The following is a 19,823-nucleotide window of genomic DNA, read 5'->3' as shown; positions in this document are numbered from 1 at the left end:
GTTAGTTATAGTCAGTTATAGTATAGTCAGTTGTAGTATAGTTATAATATAGTTATAGTATAGTCAGTTATAGTATAGTTATAATATAGTTATAGTTATAGTATAGTTAGTTATAGTCAGTTATAGTATAGTAATAGTTATAATTATAGTTTTGGGGAATATTCAGAGGTGGAAACTTTGTGTGAATTAATGGGAATATATGGGAATTAAACTGAAATATATGCAAATTCATATTAATACCATTTAAATGTAGATGTATTTTGCATTGGATATATTTACCATATCATATGGAGACAGAAACAAACATTTTACCTCGTCATAAGTAGACATCATTGCAAATGATTAAATCCTTCCAATAGAAGGATTACGAATTGAACTTTAATTCAATTAGTTGACTCTTCACATGGGACAACAAAAGAAAGGGAACATTGAATGATCCATGGCATAGAATTGCCTTATGTGTATCCCACAAAAAAAGGTTCACTGTTATAAGCTAACTTATTTGATGACATTAAGCTAAATTCCCGGGCTTAAGTTCCCAGAAAGTTTCCAACCCTTTGCAAGTTAGTTATAGTATAGTTGGTATAGTACAGTTGGTGTAGTACAGTTATAGTATAGTTGTTTTAGTAGTTATAGTTAGTTGTTTTAGTAGTTATAGTTTATAGTATAGTTATAGTATAGTTGTTTTTAGTATAGTTATAGTATCGTTGTTATAGTATAGTTGTTTTAGTAGTTATAGTATAGTTGTTATAGTATAGTTATAGTATAGTTAGTAGTTATAGTATAGTTGTTTTAGTTATAGTATAGTTGTTTAGTATAGTTATAGTATATAGTTATAGTTGTTTTAGTAGTTATAGTATAGTTGTTTTATAGTTATAGTTAGTTTTATAGTATAGTTATAGTATAGTTGTTATAGTATAGTTATAGTATAGTTGTTTTATAGTTGTGTAGTAGTTATAGTATAGTTGTTTTATAGTTATAGTATAGTTGTTTTAGTAGTTATAGTATAGTTGTTATAGTATAGTTATAGTATAGTTGTTTTAGTATAGTTATAGTATAGTTGTTTTAGTAGTTATAGTATAGTTGTTATTATAGTTAGTTATAGTATATAGTTATAGTATAGTTGTTATAGTTAGTTATAGTATAGTTGGTATAGTAGTTATAGTATAGTTGTTATAGTAGTTATAGTATAGTTGTTATAGTTATAGTATAGTTGGTTAGTTATAGTATAGTTGTTTTAGTAGTTATAGTATAGTTGTTTTAGTAGTTATAGTATAGTTGTTTTAGTAGTTATAGTATAGTTGGTTATAGTATAGTTATAGTATAGTTGTTGTTATAGTATAGTTTATAGTATAGTTGTTATAGTATAGTTATAGTATAGTTGTTATAGTATAGTTATAGTATAGTTGTTTTAGTAGTTATAGTATAGTTATAGTATAGTTGTTTTAGTAGTTATAGTATAGTTGTTATAGTATAGTAGTTATAGTTAGTTAGTTATAGTATAGTTGTTATAGTATAGTTATAGTATAGTTGTATTATAGTTATAGTTATAGTATAGTTGTTTTTAGTTATAGTATAGTTGTATAGTTAGTTATAGTATAGTTGTTATAGTTATAGTATAGTTGTTATAGTATAGTTATAGTATAGTTGTTATAGTATAGTTATAGTATAGTTGTTTTAGTAGTTATAGTATAGTTATAGTATAGTTGTTTATAGTAGTTATAGTATAGTTAGTTATAGTATAGTTGTTAGTTATAGTATAGTTGTTATAGTTATAGTATAGTTGTTTTAGTAGTTATAGTATAGTTGTTATAGTTATAGTTGTTTTATAGTAGTTATAGTATAGTTGTTATAGTATAGTTATAGTATAGTTGTTTTAGTAGTTATAGTATAGTTGTTTATAGTAGTTATAGTATAGTTGTTATAGTATAGTTATAGTATAGTTGTTTTAGTAGTTATAGTAGTTGTTTTAGTAGTTATAGTATAGTTGTTATAGTATAGTTATAGTATAGTTGGTTATAGTATAGTTATAGTATAGTTGTTAGTAGTTATAGTATAGTTGTTTTAGTAGTTATAGTATAGTTGTTATAGTTGTAGTATAGTATAGTTATAGTATAGTTGTTTTAGTAGTTATAGTATAGTTGTTATAGTAGTTATAGTATAGTTGTTATAGTAGTTATAGTATAGTTGTTATAGTATAGTTATAGTTATAGTTGTTTTATAGTTATAGTATAGTTGTTTTAGTATAGTTATAGTATAGTTAGTTGTTATAGTATAGTTATAGTATAGTTGTTTTAGTAGTTATAGTATAGTTTTAGTATAGTATAGTATAGTTATAGTATAGTTGTTAGTAGTATAGTATAGTTGTTTTAGTATAGTTATAGTATAGTTTTAGTAGTTATAGTATAGTTGTTATAGTATAGTTGTATTTAGTATAGTTATAGTATAGTTATAGTATAGTTGTTTATAGTATAGTTGTTATAGTATAGTTGTTATAGTATAGTTATAGTTATAGTATAGTTGTTTTAGTAGTTATAGTATAGTTGTTATAGTATAGTTATAGTATAGTTGTTTTATAGTATAGTTATAGTATAGTTGTTTATAGTATAGTTATAGTATAGTTGTTTTAGTAGTTATAGTATAGTTGTTATAGTATAGTTATAGTATAGTTTTTAGTTATAGTATAGTAGTATAGTTGTTATAGTTATAGTATAGTTGGTATAGTATAGTTGTTTTAGTAGTTATAGTATAGTTGTTTTAGTAGTTATAGTATAGTTGTTATAGTATAGTTATAGTATAGTTGGCATAGTATAGTTATAGTATAGTTGTTTTAGTAGTTATAGTATAGTTGTATTTATAGTATAGTTTATAGTATAGTTGTTTTTTAGTTATAGTATAGTTATAGTATAGTATAGTTGTTTATAGTACAGTTATAGTATAGTTGTTATAGTAGTTATAGTATAGTTGTTATAGTATAGTTATAGTATAGTTGTTTTAGTAGTTATAGTATAGTTGTTATAGTATAGTTATAGTATAGTTGGTATAGTATAGTTATAGTATAGTTGTTATAGTATAGTTATAGTATAGTTGTTATAGTATAGTTGTTTTAGTAGTTATAGTATAGTTGTTATAGTATAGTTGTTTTAGTAGTTATAGTATAGTTGTTATAGTATAGTAATAGTATAGTTGTTTTAGTAGTTATAGTATAGTTGTTTTAGTAGTTATAGTATAGTTGTTATAGTATAGTTATAGTATAGTTGGTATAGTATAGCTTTTAGTAGTTATAGTATAGTTGTTTTAGTTGTTATAGTATAGTTGTTATAGTATAGTTGTTATAGTATAGTTATAGTATAGTTATAGTATAGTTGTTTTAGTAGTTATAGTATAGTTGTTTTAGTAGTTATAGTATAGTTGTTATAGTATAGTTATAGTATAGTTGGTATAGTATAGTTATAGTATAGTTGTTTTAGTAGTTATTTATAGTATAGTTGTTTTAGTAGTTATAGTATAGTTGTTTTAGTAGTTATAGTATAGTTGTTATAGTATAGTTATAGTATAGTTGTTATAGTATAGTTATAGTATAGTTGTTATATTATAGTTATAGTATAGTTGTTATAGTATAGTTATAGTATAGTTGTTATAGTATAGTTATAGTATAGTATTTTAGTAGTTATAGTATAGTTATAGTATAGTTATAGTTAGTAGTATAGTTAGTTATAGTATAGTTGTTATAGTATAGTTGTTTTAGTAGTTATAGTATAGTTGTTATAGTTAGTTATAGTATAGTTATAGTTATAGTATAGTTGTTTTAGTAGTTATAGTATAGTTATAGTATAGTTGTTAGTATAGTAGTTATAGTATATAGTATAGTTGTTATAGTATAGTTATAGTATAGTTGTTATAGTATAGTTATAGTATAGTTGTTTTAGTAGTTATAGTATAGTTGTTTTAGTAGTTATAGTATAGTTGTTATAGTATAGTTATAGTTATAGTATAGTTGTTTTATAGTTATAGTATAGTTTAGTATAGTTATAGTATAGTTGTTATAGTATAGTTATAGTATAGTTGTTTTAGTAGTTTTATAGTTATAGTATAGTTGTTTATAGTATAGTTATAGTATAGTTGTTTATAGTATAGTTATAGTATAGTTGTTATAGTATAGTTATAGTATAGTTGTTTTAGTAGTTATAGTTATAGTTATATAGTTGTTTTAGTAGTTATAGTATAGTTGTTTAGTATAGTTATAGTATAGTTAGTAGTTATAGTTGTTATAGTATAGTTATAGTATAGTTGTTTTAGTAGTTATAGTATAGTTGTTATAGTATAGTTATAGTATAGTTAGTATAGTTGGTATAGTATAGTTATAGTATAGTTGTTTTTAGTAGTTATAGTATAGTTGTTATAGTATAGTTATAGTATAGTTGTTTTATAGTATAGTTATAGTTAGTTTGTTATAGTTATAGTATAGTTAGTTATTATAGTTGTTTTATAGTTATAGTATAGTTGTTTAGTATAGTTATAGTATAGTTATAGTATAGTTATAGTATAGTTGTTTTAGTAGTTATAGTATAGTTGTTTATAGTATAGTTGTTTTAGTAGTTATAGTATAGTTGTTTTAGTAGTTATAGTATAGTTAGTTATAGTATAGTTGTTATAGTATAGTTGTTTTAGTAGTTATAGTATAGTTTTAGTAGTTATAGTATAGTTGTTATTTAGTTATAGTATAGTTTTATAGTATAGTTGTTTTTAGTATAGTTAGTTAGTATAGTTATAGTATAGTTGTTTTAGTAGTTATAGTATAGTTGTTATAGTATAGTTATAGTTATATAGTTTAGTATTTAGTTATAGTATAGTTATAGTTAGTTATAGTATAGTTGTTTTAGTAGTTATAGTATAGTTGTTATAGTTGTTTTAGTTATAGTATAGTTGTTTTTGTTATAGTATAGTTGTTATAGTATAGTTGTTTTAGTAGTTATAGTATAGTTGTTATAGTATAGTTATAGTATAGTTGTTTTAGTAGTTTAGTTGTTATAGTTTAGTTATAGTATAGTTAGTTATAGTATAGTTTGTATAGTATAGTATAGTTGTTTATAGTATAGTTATAGTATAGTTGTTATAGTATAGTTTTTAGTATAGTTATAGTATAGTTGTTTTAGTAGTTATAGTTATAGTTGTTATAGTATAGTTATAGTTATAGTTGTTTTAGTAGTTATAGTATAGTTGTTATAGTATAGTATAGTATAGTTGGTATAGTATAGTTATAGTATAGTTGGTTTAGTTTTATAGTTATAGTATAGTTGTTATAGTAGTTATAGTATAGTTGTTTTAGTAGTTATAGTATAGTAGTTATAGTATAGTTGGTATAGTATAGTTATAGTATAGTTGGTTATAGTATAGTATAGTTATAGTATAGTTGTAGTTATAGTATAGTTGTTTTAGTAGTTATAGTTAGTTGTATAGTTGTTATAGTATAGTTGTTATAGTATAGTTATAGTATTGTTATAGTATAGTTGTTATAGTAGTTATAGTATAGTTGTTATTAGTATAGTTGTTAGTAGTTATAGTATAGTTGTTAGTTATAGTATAGTTGTTATAGTATAGTTGGTATAGTATAGTTATAGTATAGTTGTTTTAGTAGTTATAGTATAGTTGTTATAGTATAGTTATAGTATAGTTGGTATAGTATAGTTATAGTATAGTTGTTTTAGTAGTTAGTATAGTTATAGTATAGTTGTTTTTAGTAGTTATAGTATAGTTAGTTATAGTATAGTAGTTATAGTATAGTTGTATAGTAGTAGTTATAGTATAGTTGTTATAGTTATAGTATAGTTGGTATTATAGTTATAGTATAGTTTATAGTATAGTTATAGTATAGTTGTTTAGTAGTAGTTATAGTATAGTTGTTATAGTATAGTTATAGTTATAGTATAGTTGTTATTGTTATAGTATAGTATAGTATAGTTATAGTATAGTTGTTTTAGTAGTTATAGTATAGTTGTTATAGTATAGTTATAGTATAGTTGTTTTAGTAGTTATAGTATAGTTGTTATAGTATAGTTATAGTATAGTTGTTATAGTAGTTATAGTTAGTTATAGTTAGGTTATAGTATAGTTATAGTATAGTTGTAGTTTTAGTAGTATAGTTGTTTTATAGTTATAGTATAGTTGTTTTAGTATAGTTATAGTATAGTTGTTATAGTATAGTTATAGTATAGTTAGTTTATAGTATAGTTATAGTATAGTTGTTTTAGTAGTTATAGTATAGTTATAGTATAGTTATAGTATAGTTGGTATAGTATAGTTATAGTATAGTTGTTTTGGTGTAGTTATAGTATAGTTGGTATAGTATAGTTATAGTATAGTTGTTTTAGTAGTTATAGTATAGTTGTTATAGTATAGTTATAGTATAGTTGTTATAGTTATAGTATAGTTTTTAGTAGTTATAGTATAGTATAGTTAGTTATAGTATAGTTGTTTTAGTAGTTATAGTATAGTTGTTATAGTATAGTTATAGTATAGTTGTTTTAGTAGTTATAGTATAGTTGTTATAGTATAGTTATAGTATAGTTGTTTTAGTAGTTATAGTATAGTTGTTTTAGTAGTTATAGTATAGTTGTTATAGTATAGTTATAGTTTTAGTAGTTATAGTATAGTTGTTATAGTATAGTTATAGTATAGTTGTTTTTAGTTATAGTATAGTTGTTTTATAGTTATAGTATAGTTGTTATAGTTAGTTATTAGTTGTTTTAGTAGTTATAGTATAGTTGTTAGTTATAGTATAGTTATAGTATAGTTGTTTTAGTAGTTATAGTATAGTTGTTATAGTATAGTTATAGTATAGTTGTATAGTTATAGTATAGTTGTTATAGTATAGTTATAGTATAGTTGTTTTAGTAGTTATAGTATAGTTGTTATAGTATAGTTGTTTTAGTAGTTATAGTATAGTTGTTATAGTATAGTTATAGTATAGTTTCTGCATTCAACAATGTGAAACAGCAAGACAACAAGACAATGAGACAATGACAAGCTGGCTGAAGCAGCAACATACACCCTGACCAATAATGTGTAATTATATACTGAACAAAAATATAAATTCAACATGCAACAATTTCTAAGATTTTACTCAGTTAAAGTTGATATAAGGAAATCAGTAAATTGAAATAAATTAATTTACACGCTCATCTATGGATTTCACATGACTGCGCAAGGGCGCAGGCAATGGTGGAGCTGGGAGGGCATAGGCCCACCCACTGGGGACCTAGGCCCAACCACTGAGGAGCCAGGCCCAGCCAATCAGAAAGAGTTTTTCCACATAAAAGGGCAGAAATACTCCTCAGTTTCATCAGCTGTCCGGGGTGGCTGGTCTCAGACGATCCCGCAGGTGAAGAACCCGGATGTGGAGGTCCTGGGCTGACGCGATTACACGTGGTTTGCGGTTGTGAGGCCAGTTGGACGTACTGTTCAAATTCTCTCAAACTACGTTGGAGGTGGCTTATGGTAGAGAAATTAACATTAAATTCTCTGGCCACAGCTCTGGTGGTAATTCCCGCAGTCAGCATGCCAATTGCACGCTCCCGCAACTTTAGCCATCTGTGGCATTGTGTGACAAAACCGCACATTTTAGAGTGGCCTTTTATTGTCCCCAGCACAAGGTGCACCTGTGTGTAATGATCATGTTGTTTAATCAGCATTTTGATATGCCACACCTGTCAGGTGGATGGATTATCTTGGCAAAGGAGAAATGTTCACTAACAGGGACGTAAACACATTAGTGCACAAATTGAGAGAAAAACTTTTTGTGCATATGGAAAATTTCTAGGATCTTTTATTTCAGTTCATGAAACATGGAACCAACACTTTACATGTTGCGTTTATTTTTGCTCAATATAGTTTGTTAGAAGCTGGTTGTTTTGACAACAATAAAAAGGTACCTGTTTGCTGAGATGGTACGCCATTTCTCTGTTGCATTGCTCCATGGTAAAACTCTTCTGTTTGTCCTGGTCTTCCCTCTCGTACCCCGGTGCCCTACCGTAACCCCCCTCTCTAGCCCAGGGGGAGAGGGGTTCGCTTCCCACACACACGTCCTCACACAGCGACAGCACCTTCCCTAATAGGCCCTGCTCTGCCACACACAACCCCCCTAACGGGGTGAACGGCCCTCCAGACAGAGACCCAGACCTCCCACCTCGGCCCCCAGGGCTGGGACACCCCTCATGGGCAGGTGTAAGGGTCCAGCGGGCCTGGTGGGGAGCTGGTGGTCTGAAACAAGGGTTCTTCACTGATAGGGGGCTCTGGGGGACAAGAGGAGAAAAATAGTAGATAAGTTACTTATTATTATTATAAACTGTGTGATTCAAGTCCTGATTCAAGTCCTGAATGCTGACAGCTGTGATATATCAGGCCTTGTACAATTTACTGCTTTAATTCCATTAGGTAACCAGTTTATTATAGCAATAAGGCACCTGGGGGGTTTGTGATATATGGCCAATATACCACGGCTAAGGGCTGTGTCCAAGCACTCCCCGTTGCATCGTGCTTAAGAACCGCCCTTAGCCGTAGTATATTGGCCATATACCACACCTCCTCTGGCCTTATTGCTTAATCAAACCACATGATTACGGGGTTGTCGTAGGACACTTACTGTTGTCTAGGTGTGCAAAGGCACAGAAGGGGCCTCTGGGGCACAGAAGGGGCCTCTGGGGAACAGAAGGGGCCTCTGGGGCACAGAAGGGGCCTCTGGGGCACAGAAGGGGCCTCTGGGGCAGCTGCCACACTGCTGCATGTCATTACACTTATTAATAAATCTGGAGGGGAACATCAGACAAACAGTCACTGAACATAGAGTTATGTCTCGTGTTAAGCAAATGGAGTGAACTGGCACAAACCTGCCAGCGCTACAAACGGACGACGTAGTTATGATCTGAGATGAGGATGGAGCTCAACACGTACCTCGGGGTGAAACTGCTGCTCGCTGCTTGTGTGGCAGTACGGGCAACCCTCTTCACCCTCACGCTTACTGGGGTCTCCCCACTCCTCACTGTGCTTCACCACTGGGCGCGGCAGCGCTCTGGAGAGAGAAAGACCAAACTGAGGGTTTATATGACCTGTTTCTGTCAAATGGATATGTGTATGTTTTGTACCTGTATTTGTGTTTGTGTGGACTACTCCTCCTGTTTGTACCTGTATTTGTATTTGTGTGGACTACTCCTCCTATTTGTACCTGTATTTGTGTTTGTGTGGACTACTCCTCCTATTTGTACCTGTATTTGTATTTGTGTGGACTACTCCTCCTGTTTGTACCTGTGTTTGTGTGGACTACTCCTCCTGTTTGTACCTGTACCTGTGTTTGTGTGGACTACTCCTCCTGTTTGTACCTGTATTTGTGTTTGTGTGGACTACTCCTCCTGTTTGTACCTGTGTTTGTGTGGACTACTCCTCCTGTTTGTACCTGTGTTTGTGTGGACTACTCCTCCTGTTTGTACCTGTGTTTGTGTGGACTACTCCTCCTGTTTGTACCTGTATTTGTGTGGACTACTCCTCCTGTTTGTACCTGTGTTTGTGTGGACTACTCCTCCTGTTTATACCTGTGTTTGTGTGGACTACTCCTCCTGTTTGTACCTGTGTTTGTGTGGACTACTCCTCCTGTTTGTACCTGTGTTTGTGTGGACTACTCCTCCTGTTTATACCTGTGTTTGTGTGGACTACTCCTCCTGTTTGTACCTGTACCTGTGTTTGTGTGGACTACTCCTCCTGTTTGTACCTGTACCTGTGTTTGTGTGGACTACTCCTCCTGTTTGTACCTGTATTTGTGTGGACTACTCCTCCTGTTTATACCTGTGTTTGTGTGGACTACTCCTCCTGTTTGTACCTGTGTTTGTGTGGACTACTCCTCCTGTTTGTACCTGTATTTGTATTTGTGTGGACTACTCCTCCTGTTTGTACCTGTGTTTGTGTGGACTACTCCTCCTGTTTGTACCTGTGTTTGTGTGGACTACTCCTCCTGTTTGTACCTGTACCTGTGTTTGTGTGGACTACTCCTCCTGTTTATACCTGTGTTTGTGTGGACTACTCCTCCTGTTTGTACCTGTGTTTGTGTTTGTGTGGACTACTCCTCCTGTTTGTACCTGTGTTTGTGTGGACTACTCCTCCTGTTTGTACCTGTATTTGTGTGGACTACTCCTCCTGTTTGTACCTGTATTTGTGTTTGTGTGGACTACTCCTCCTGTTTGTACCTGTATTTGTGTTTGTGTGGACTACTCCTCCTGTTTATACCTGTGTTTGTGTGGACTACTCCTCCTGTTTATACCTGTACCTGTGTTTGTGTGGACTACTCCTCCTGTTTGTACCTGTACCTGTGTTTGTGTGGACTACTCCTCCTGTTTGTACCTGTGTTTGTGTGGACTACTCCTCCTGTTTGTACCTGTACCTGTGTTTGTGTGGACTACTCCTCCTGTTTGTACCTGTGTTTGTGTGGACTACTCCTCCTGTTTGTACCTGTATTTGTGTGGACTACTCCTCCTGTTTATACCTGTATTTGTGTTTGTGTGGACTACTCCTCCTGTTTGTACCTGTATTTGTGTTTGTGTGGACTACTCCTCCTGTTTGTACCTGTGTTTGTGTGGACTACTCCTCCTGTTTGTACCTGTGTTTGTGTGGACTACTCCTCCTGTTTGTACCTGTGTTTGTGTGGACTACTCCTCCTGTTTGTACCTGTGTTTGTGTGGACTACTCCTCCTGTTTATACCTGTATTTGTGTGGACTACTCCTCCTGTTTATACCTGTGTTTGTGTGGACTACTCCTCCTGTTTGTACCTGTATTTGTGTGGACTACTCCTCCTGTTTGTACCTGTATTTGTGTTTGTGTGGACTACTCCTCCTGTTTGTACCTGTATTTGTGTTTGTGTGGACTACTCCTCCTGTTTGTACCTGTGTTTGTGTGGACTACTCCTCCTGTTTGTACCTGTGTTTGTGTGGACTACTCCTCCTGTTTGTACCTGTATTTGTGTGGACTACTCCTCCTGTTTGTACCTGTATTTGTGTGGACTACTCCTCCTGTTTGTACCTGTACCTGTGTTTGTGTGGACTACTCCTCCTGTTTGTACCTGTACCTGTGTTTGTGTGGACTACTCCTCCTGTTTATACCTGTGTTTGTGTGGACTACTCCTCCTGTTTGTACCTGTGTTTGTGTGGACTACTCCTCCTGTTTGTACCTGTATTTGTGTTTGTGGACTACTCCTCCTGTTTCCTGTGTTTGTGTGGACTACTCCTCCTGTTTATACCTGTGTTTGTGTGGACTACTCCTCCTGTTTGTACCTGTATTTGTGTTTGTGTGGACTACTCCTCCTGTTTGTACCTGTGTTTGTGTGGACTACTCCTCCTGTTTGTACCTGTGTTTGTGTGGACTACTCCTCCTGTTTGTACCTGTATTTGTGTGGACTACTCCTCCTGTTTGTACCTGTGTTTTGTTTGTGTGGACTACTCCTCCTGTTTGTACCTGTGTTTGTGTGGACTACTCCTCCTGTTTGTACCTGTGTTGTGTGGACTACTCCTCCTGTTTGTACCTGTGTTTGTGTGGACTACTCCTCCTGTTTGTACCTGTGTTTGTGTGGACTACTCCTCCTGTTTATACCTGTGTTTGTGTGGACTACTCCTCCTGTTTGTACCTGTGTTTGTGTGGACTACTCCTCCTGTTTGTACCTGTGTTTGTGTGGACTACTCCTCCTGTTTATACCTGTGTTTGTGTTTGTGTGGACTACTCCTCCTGTTTGTACCTGTATTTGTGTGGACTACTCCTCCTGTTTGTACCTGTGTTTGTGTGGACTACTCCTCCTGTTTGTACCTGTACTCCTCCTGTTTGTGTTTGTGTGGACTACTCCTCCTGTTTGTACCTGTGTTTGTGTGGACTACTCCTCCTGTTTGTACCTGTGTTTGTGTGGACTACTCCTCCTGTTTATACCTGTGTTTGTGTTTGTGTGGACTACTCCTCCTGTTTGTACCTGTGTTTGTGTGGACTACTCCTCCTGTTTGTACCTGTGTTTGTGTGTGGACTACTCCTCCTGTTTGTACCTGTGTTTGTGTGGACTACTCCTCCTGTTTATACCTGTATTTGTGTGGACTACTCCTCCTGTTTGTACCTGACTACTCCTCCTGTTTGTACCTGTGTTTGTGTGGACTACTCCTCCTGTTTGTACCTGTATTTGTGTTTGTGTGGACTACTCCTCCTGTTTATACCTGTATTTGTGTGGACTACTCCTCCTGTTTGTACCTGTGTTTGTGTGGACTACTCCTCCTGTTTGTACCTGTGTTTTGTGGACCTGTATTTGTTGTGTTTTGTGGACTACTCCTCCTGTTTGTACCTGTGTTTGTGTGGACTACTCCTCCTGTTTGTACCTGTGTTTGTGTTTGTGTGGACTACTCCTCCTGTTTGTACCTGTATTGTTGACTACTCCTCCTGTTTGTACCTGTGTTTGTGTGGACTACTCCTCCTGTTTGTACCTGTGTTTGTGTGGACTACTCCTCCTGTTTGTACCTGTGTTTGTGTGGACTACTCCTCCTGTTTGTACCTGTATTTGTGTTTGTGTGGACTACTCCTCCTGTTTGTACCTGTATTTGTGTTTGTGTGGACTACTCCTCCTGTTTGTACCTGTGTTTGTGTTTGTGTGGACTACTCCTCCTGTTTGTACCTGTGTTTGTGTGGACTACTCCTCCTGTTTGTACCTGTGTTTGTGTGGACTACTCCTCCTGTTTGTACCTGTGTTTGTGTGGACTACTCCTCCTGTTTGTACCTGTGTTTGTGTGGACTACTCCTCCTGTTTGTACCTGTGTTTGTGTTTGTGTGGACTACTCCTCCTGTTTGTACCTGTGTTTGTGTTTGTGTGGACTACTCCTCCTGTTTGTACCTGTGTTTGTGTGGACTACTCCTCCTGTTTGTACCTGTGTTTGTGTGGACTACTCCTCCTGTTTGTACCTGTGTTTGTGTGGACTACTCCTCCTGTTTGTACCTGTGTTTGTGTGGACTACTCCTCCTGTTTGTACCTGTGTTTGTGTGGACTACTCCTCCTGTTTATACCTGTGTTTGTGTGGACTACTCCTCCTGTTTGTACCTGTACCTGTGTTTGTGTGGACTACTCCTCCTGTTTGTACCTGTGTTTGTGTGGACTACTCCTCCTGTTTGTACCTGTGTTTGTGTGGACTACTCCTCCTGTTTGTACCTGTGTTTGTGTGGACTACTCCTCCTGTTTGTACCTGTGTTTGTGTGGACTACTCCTCCTGTTTGTACCTGTATTTGTGTGGACTACTCCTCCTGTTTGTACCTGTGTTTGTGTGGACTACTCCTCCTGTTTGTACCTGTGTTTTGTGACTACTCCTCCTGTTTGTACCTGTGTTTGTGTGGACTACTCCTCCTGTTTATACCTGTGTTTGTGTGGACTACTCCTCCTGTTTATACCTGTGTTTGTGTGGACTACTCCTCCTGTTTGTACCTGTGTTTGTGTGGACTACTCCTCCTGTTTGTACCTGTGTTTGTGTGGACTACTCCTCCTGTTTGTACCTGTGTTTGTGTGGACTACTCCTCCTGTTACTCCTCCTGTACCTGTGTTTGTGTGGACTACTCCTCCTGTTTGTACCTGTGTTTGTGTGGACTACTCCTCCTGTTTGTACCTGTATTTGTGTTTGTGTGGACTACTCCTCCTGTTTGTACCTGTGTTTGTGTGTACTACTCCTCCTGTTTGTACCTGTATTTGTGTTTGTGTGGACTACTCCTCCTGTTTGTACCTGTATTTGTGTGGACTACTCCTCCTGTTTGTACCTGTGTTTGTGTGGACTACTCCTCCTGTTTGTACCTGTGTTTGTGTGGACTACTCCTCCTGTTTGTACCTGTATTTGTGTGGACTACTCCTCCTGTTTATACCTGTGTTTGTGTGGACTACTCCTCCTGTTTGTACCTGTGTTTGTGTGGACTACTCCTCCTGTTTGTACCTGTATTTGTGTGGACTACTCCTCCTGTTTATACCTGTGTTTGTGTGGACTACTCCTCCTGTTTGTACCTGTACCTGTGTTTGTGTGGACTACTCCTCCTGTTTGTACCTGTGTTTGTGTGGACTACTCCTCCTGTTTGTACCTGTATTTGTATTTGTGTGGACTACTCCTCCTGTTTGTACCTGTATTTGTGTGGACTACTCCTCCTGTTTATACCTGTGTTTGTGTGGACTACTCCTCCTGTTTGTACCTGTGTTTGTGTGGACTACTCCTCCTGTTTATACCTGTATTTGTGTGGACTACTCCTCCTGTTTATACCTGTGTTTGTGTGGACTACTCCTCCTGTTTGTACCTGTATTTGTGTGGACTACTCCTCCTGTTTATACCTGTGTTTGTGTGGACTACTCCTCCTGTTTGTACCTGTGTTTGTGTGGACTACTCCTCCTGTTTGTACCTGTGTTTGTGTGGACTACTCCTCCTGTTTGTACCTGTACCTGTGTTTGTGTGGACTACTCCTCCTGTTTGTACCTGTGTTTGTGTGGACTACTCCTCCTGTTTGTACCTGTATTTGTGTTTGTGTGGACTACTCCTCCTGTTTGTACCTGTGTTTGTGTGGACTACTCCTCCTGTTTGTACCTGTATTTGTGTTTGTGTGGACTACTCCTCCTGTTTGTACCTGTATTTGTGTGTACTACTCCTCCTGTTTGTACCTGTATTTGTGTTTGTGTGGACTACTCCTCCTGTTTGTACCTGTATTTGTGTGGACTACTCCTCCTGTTTGTACCTGTGTTTGTGTGGACTACTCCTCCTGTTTGTACCTGTGTTTGTGTGGACTACTCCTCCTCTTTATACCTGTGTTTGTGTGGACTACTCCTCCTGTTTGTACCTGTACCTGTGTTTGTGTGGACTACTCCTCCTGTTTGTACCTGTGTTTGTGTGGACTACTCCTCCTGTTTGTACCTGTGTTTGTGTGGACTACTCCTCCTGTTTGTACCTGTGTTTGTGTGGACTACTCCTCCTGTTTGTACCTGTGTTTGTGTTTGTGTGGACTACTCCTCCTGTTTGTACCTGTATTTGTGTGGACTACTCCTCCTGTTTGTACCTGTGTTTGTGTGGACTACTCCTCCTGTTTGTACCTGTGTTTGTGTGGACTACTCCTCCTGTTTGTACCTGTGTTTGTGTTTGTGTGGACTACTCCTCCTGTTTATACCTGTATTTGTGTGGACTACTCCTCCTGTTTGTACCTGTGTTTGTGTTTGTGTGGACTACTCCTCCTGTTTATACCTGTATTTGTGTGGACTACTCCTCCTGTTTGTACCTGTGTTTGTGTGGACTACTCCTCCTGTTTGTACCTTTGTTTGTGTGGACTACTCCTCCTGTTTGTACCTGTGTTTGTGTGGACTACTCCTCCTGTTTGTACCTGTATTTGTGTGTACTACTCCTCCTGTTTGTACCTGTATTTGTGTTTGTGTGGACTACTCCTCCTGTTTGTACCTGTGTTTGTGTGGACTACTCCTCCTGTTTATACCTGTACCTGTGTTTGTGTGGACTACTCCTCCTGTTTGTACCTGTGTTTGTGTGGACTACTCCTCCTGTTTGTACCTGTGTTTGTGTGGACTACTCCTCCTGTTTGTACCTGTATTTGTGTGTACTACTCCTCCTGTTTGTACCTGTATTTGTGTTTGTGTGGACTACTCCTCCTGTTTGTACCTGTGTTTGTGTGGACTACTCCTCCTGTTTATACCTGTACCTGTGTTTGTGTGGACTACTCCTCCTGTTTGTACCTGTGTTTGTGTGGACTACTCCTCCTGTTTGTACCTGTGTTTGTGTGGACTACTCCTCCTGTTTGTACCTGTGTTTGTGTGGACTACTCCTCCTGTTTGTACCTGTATTTGTGTTTGTGTGGACTACTCCTCCTGTTTATACCTGTATTTGTGTGTACTACTCCTCCTGTTTGTACCTGTGTTTGTGTGGACTACTCCTCCTGTTTGTACCTGTGTTTGTGTTTGTGTGGACTACTCCTCCTGTTTGTACCTGTATTGTGTGGACTACTCCTCCTGTTTGTACCTGTGTTTGTGTGGACTACTCCTCCTGTTTGTACCTGTGTTTGTGTGTACTACTCCTCCTGTTTGTACCTGTGTTTGTGTGGACTACTCCTCCTGTTTGTACCTGTATTTGTGTTTGTGTGGACTACTCCTCCTGTTTGTACCTGTATTTGTGTTTGTGTGGACTACTCCTCCTGTTTGTACCTGTGTTTGTGTGGACTACTCCTCCTGTTTGTACCTGTGTTTGTGTTTGTGTGGACTACTCCTCCTGTTTGTACCTGTGTTTGTGTGGACTACTCCTCCTGTTTGTACCTGTATTGTGTGGACTACTCCTCCTGTTTATACCTGTATTTGTGTGTACTACTCCTCCTGTTTGTACCTGTGTTTGTGTGGACTACTCCTCCTGTTTGTACCTGTGTTTGTGTTTGTGTGGACTACTCCTCCTGTTTGTACCTGTGTTTGTGTTTGTGTGGACTACTCCTCCTGTTTGTACCTGTGTTTGTGTGGACTACTCCTCCTGTTTGTACCTGTGTTTGTGTGGACTACTCCTCCTGTTTGTACCTGTATTTGTGTGGACTACTCCTCCTGTTTGTACCTGTGTTTGTGTGGACTACTCCTCCTGTTTGTACCTGTGTTTGTGTGGACTACTCCTCCTGTTTGTACCTGTGTTTGTGTGTACTACTCCTCCTGTTTGTACCTGTGTTTGTGTGGACTACTCCTCCTGTTTATACCTGTGTTTGTGTGGACTACTCCTCCTGTTTGTACCTGTACCTGTGTTTGTGTGGACTACTCCTCCTGTTTGTACCTGTGTTTGTGTGGACTACTCCTCCTGTTTGTACCTGTGTTTGTGTGGACTACTCCTCCTGTTTGTACCTGTGTTTGTGTGGACTACTCCTCCTGTTTGTACCTGTATTTGTGTTTGTGTGGACTACTCCTCCTGTTTGTACCTGTGTTTGTGTGGACTACTCCTCCTGTTTGTACCTGTGTTTGTGTGGACTACTCCTCCTGTTTATACCTGTACCTGTGTTTGTGTGGACTACTCCTCCTGTTTGTACCTGTGTTTGTGTGGACTACTCCTCCTGTTTGTACCTGTGTTTGTGTGGACTACTCCTCCTGTTTGTACCTGTGTTTGTGTGGACTACTCCTCCTGTTTGTACCTGTGTTTGTGTGGACTACTCCTCCTGTTTGTACCTGTGTTTGTGTGGACTACTCCTCCTGTTTGTACCTGTATTTGTGTTTGTGTGGACTACTCCTCCTGTTTGTACCTGTATTTGTGTGGACTACTCCTCCTGTTTGTACCTGTATTTGTCTTTGTGTGGACTACTCCTCCTGTTTGTACCTGTATTTGTGTTTGTGTGGACTACTCCTCCTGTTTGTACCTGTGTTTGTGTTTGTGTGGACTACTCCTCCTGTTTGTACCTGTGTTTGTGTGGACAACTCCTCCTGTTTGTACCTGTATTTGTGTGTACTACTCCTCCTGTTTGTACCTGTGTTTGTGTGGACTACTCCTCCTGTTTGTACCTGTGTTTGTGTGGACTACTCCTCCTGTTTGTACCTGTGTTTGTGTTTGTGTGGACTATTCCTCCTGTTTGTACCTGTGTTTGTGTGGATTACTCCTCCTGTTTGTACCTGTGTTTGGGTGGACTACTCCTCCTGTTTGTACCTGTGTTTGTGTGGACTACTCCTCCTGTTTGTACCTGTGTTTGTGTGGACTACTCCTCCTGTTTATACCTGTGTTTGTGTGGACTACTCCTCCTGTTTATACCTGTATTTGTGTTTGTGTGGACTACTCCTCCTGTTTGTACCTGTGTTTGTGTGGACTACTCCTCCTGTTTGTACCTGTGTTTGTGTGGACTACTCCTCCTGTTCATACCTGTGTTTGTGTGGACTACTCCTCCTGTTTGTACCTGTACCTGTGTTTGTGTGGACTACTCCTCCTGTTTGTACCTGTACCTGTGTTTGTGTGGACTACTCCTCCTGTTTGTACCTGTGTTTGTGTGGACTACTCCTCCTGTTTGTACCTGTATTTGTGTTTGTGTGGACTACTCCTCCTGTTTGTACCTGTGTTTGTGTGGACTACTCCTCCTGTTTGTACCTGTGTTTGTGTGGACTACTCCTCCTGTTTATACCTGTGTTTGTGTGGACTACTCCTCCTGTTTGTACCTGTGTTTGTGTGGACTACTCCTCCTGTTTGTACCTGTGTTTGTGTGGACTACTCCTCCTGTTTATACCTGTGTTTGTGTGGACTACTCCTCCTGTTTGTATTTGTATTTGTGTGGACTACTCCTCCTGTTTGTACCTGTGTTTGTGTGGACTACTCCTCCTGTTTGTACCTGTATTTGTGTGGACTACTCCTCCTGTTTGTACCTGTGTTTGTGTGGACTACTCCTCCTGTTTGTACCTGTGTTTGTGTGGACTACTCCTCCTGTTTATACCTGTGTTTGTGTGGACTACTCCTCCTGTTTGTACCTGTACCTGTGTTTGTGTGGACTACTCCTCCTGTTTGTACCTGTGTTTGTGTGGACTACTCCTCCTGTTTGTACCTGTGTTTGTGTGGACTACTCCTCCTGTTTATACCTGTGTTTGTGTGGACTACTCCTCCTGTTTGTACCTGTGTTTGTGTGGACTACTCCTCCTGTTTGTACCTGTGTTTGTGTGGACTACTCCTCCTGTTTGTACCTGTGTTTGTGTTTGTGTGGACTACTCCTCCTGTTTGTACCTGTGTTTGTGTTTGTGTGGACTACTCCTCCTGTTTGTACCTGTGTTTGTGTTTGTGTGGACTACTCCTCCTGTTTGTACCTGTGTTTGTGTGGACTACTCCTCCTGTTTGTACCTGTGTTTGTGTGGACTACTCCTCCTGTTTGTACCTGTGTTTGTGTGGACTACTCCTCCTGTTTGTACCTGTGTTTGTGTGGACTACTCCTCCTGTTTATACCTGTGTTTGTGTGGACTACTCCTCCTGTTTGTACCTGTGTTTGTGTGGACTACTCCTCCTGTTTGTACCTGTGTTTGTGTGGACTACTCCTCCTGTTTGTACCTGTGTTTGTGTGGACTACTCCTCCTGTTTATACATGTGTTTGTGTGGACTACTCCTCCTGTTTATACCTGTACCTGTGTTTGTGTGGACTACTCCTCCTGTTTGTACCTGTGTTTGTGTGGACTACTCCTCCTGTTTGTACCTGTGTTTGTGTGGACTACTCCTCCTGTTTGTACCTGTGTTTGTGTGGACTACTCCTCCTGTTTGTACCTGTATTTGTGTTTGTGTGGACTACTCCTCCTGTTTGTACCTGTGTTTGTGTGGACTACTCCTCCTGTTTATACCTGTACCTGTGTTTGTGTGGACTACTCCTCCTGTTTGTACCTGTGTTTGTGTGGACTACTCCTCCTGTTTGTACCTGTGTTTGTGTGGACTACTCCTCCTGTTTGTACCTGTGTTTGTGTGGACTACTCCTCCTGTTTATACCTGTATTTGTGTGTACTACTCCTCCTGTTTGTACCTGTGTTTGTGTGGACTACTCCTCCTGTTTGTACCTGTATTTGTGTTTGTGTGGACTACTCCTCCTGTTTGTACCTGTATTTGTGTGGACTACTCCTCCTGTTTGTACCTGTATTTGTCTTTGTGTGGACTACTCCTCCTGTTTATACCTGTATTTGTGTGTACTACTCCTTCTGTTTGTACCTGTGTTTGTGTGGACTACTCCTCCTGTTTGTACCTGTGTTTGTGTTTGTGTGGACTACTCCTCCTGTTTGTACCTGTGTTTGTGTGGACTACTCCTCCTGTTTGTACCTGTGTTTGTGTGG

At 37.3% G+C, this 19,823-nt stretch overlaps 1 pseudogene; it reads right to left on the bottom strand.

Annotated features, from left to right (window-relative positions):
- Nucleotides 1–19,823, bottom strand: part of LOC115106312 (RING finger protein unkempt homolog) — a 31,314-nt pseudogene that overhangs the window by 8,198 nt on the left and 3,293 nt on the right.

This window comes from Oncorhynchus nerka, linkage group LG23, assembly GCF_034236695.1.
Source record: "Oncorhynchus nerka isolate Pitt River linkage group LG23, Oner_Uvic_2.0, whole genome shotgun sequence".
Taxonomy (NCBI): domain Eukaryota; kingdom Metazoa; phylum Chordata; class Actinopteri; order Salmoniformes; family Salmonidae; genus Oncorhynchus; species Oncorhynchus nerka.
This window is presented reverse-complemented; position numbering and strand designations above follow the sequence as displayed.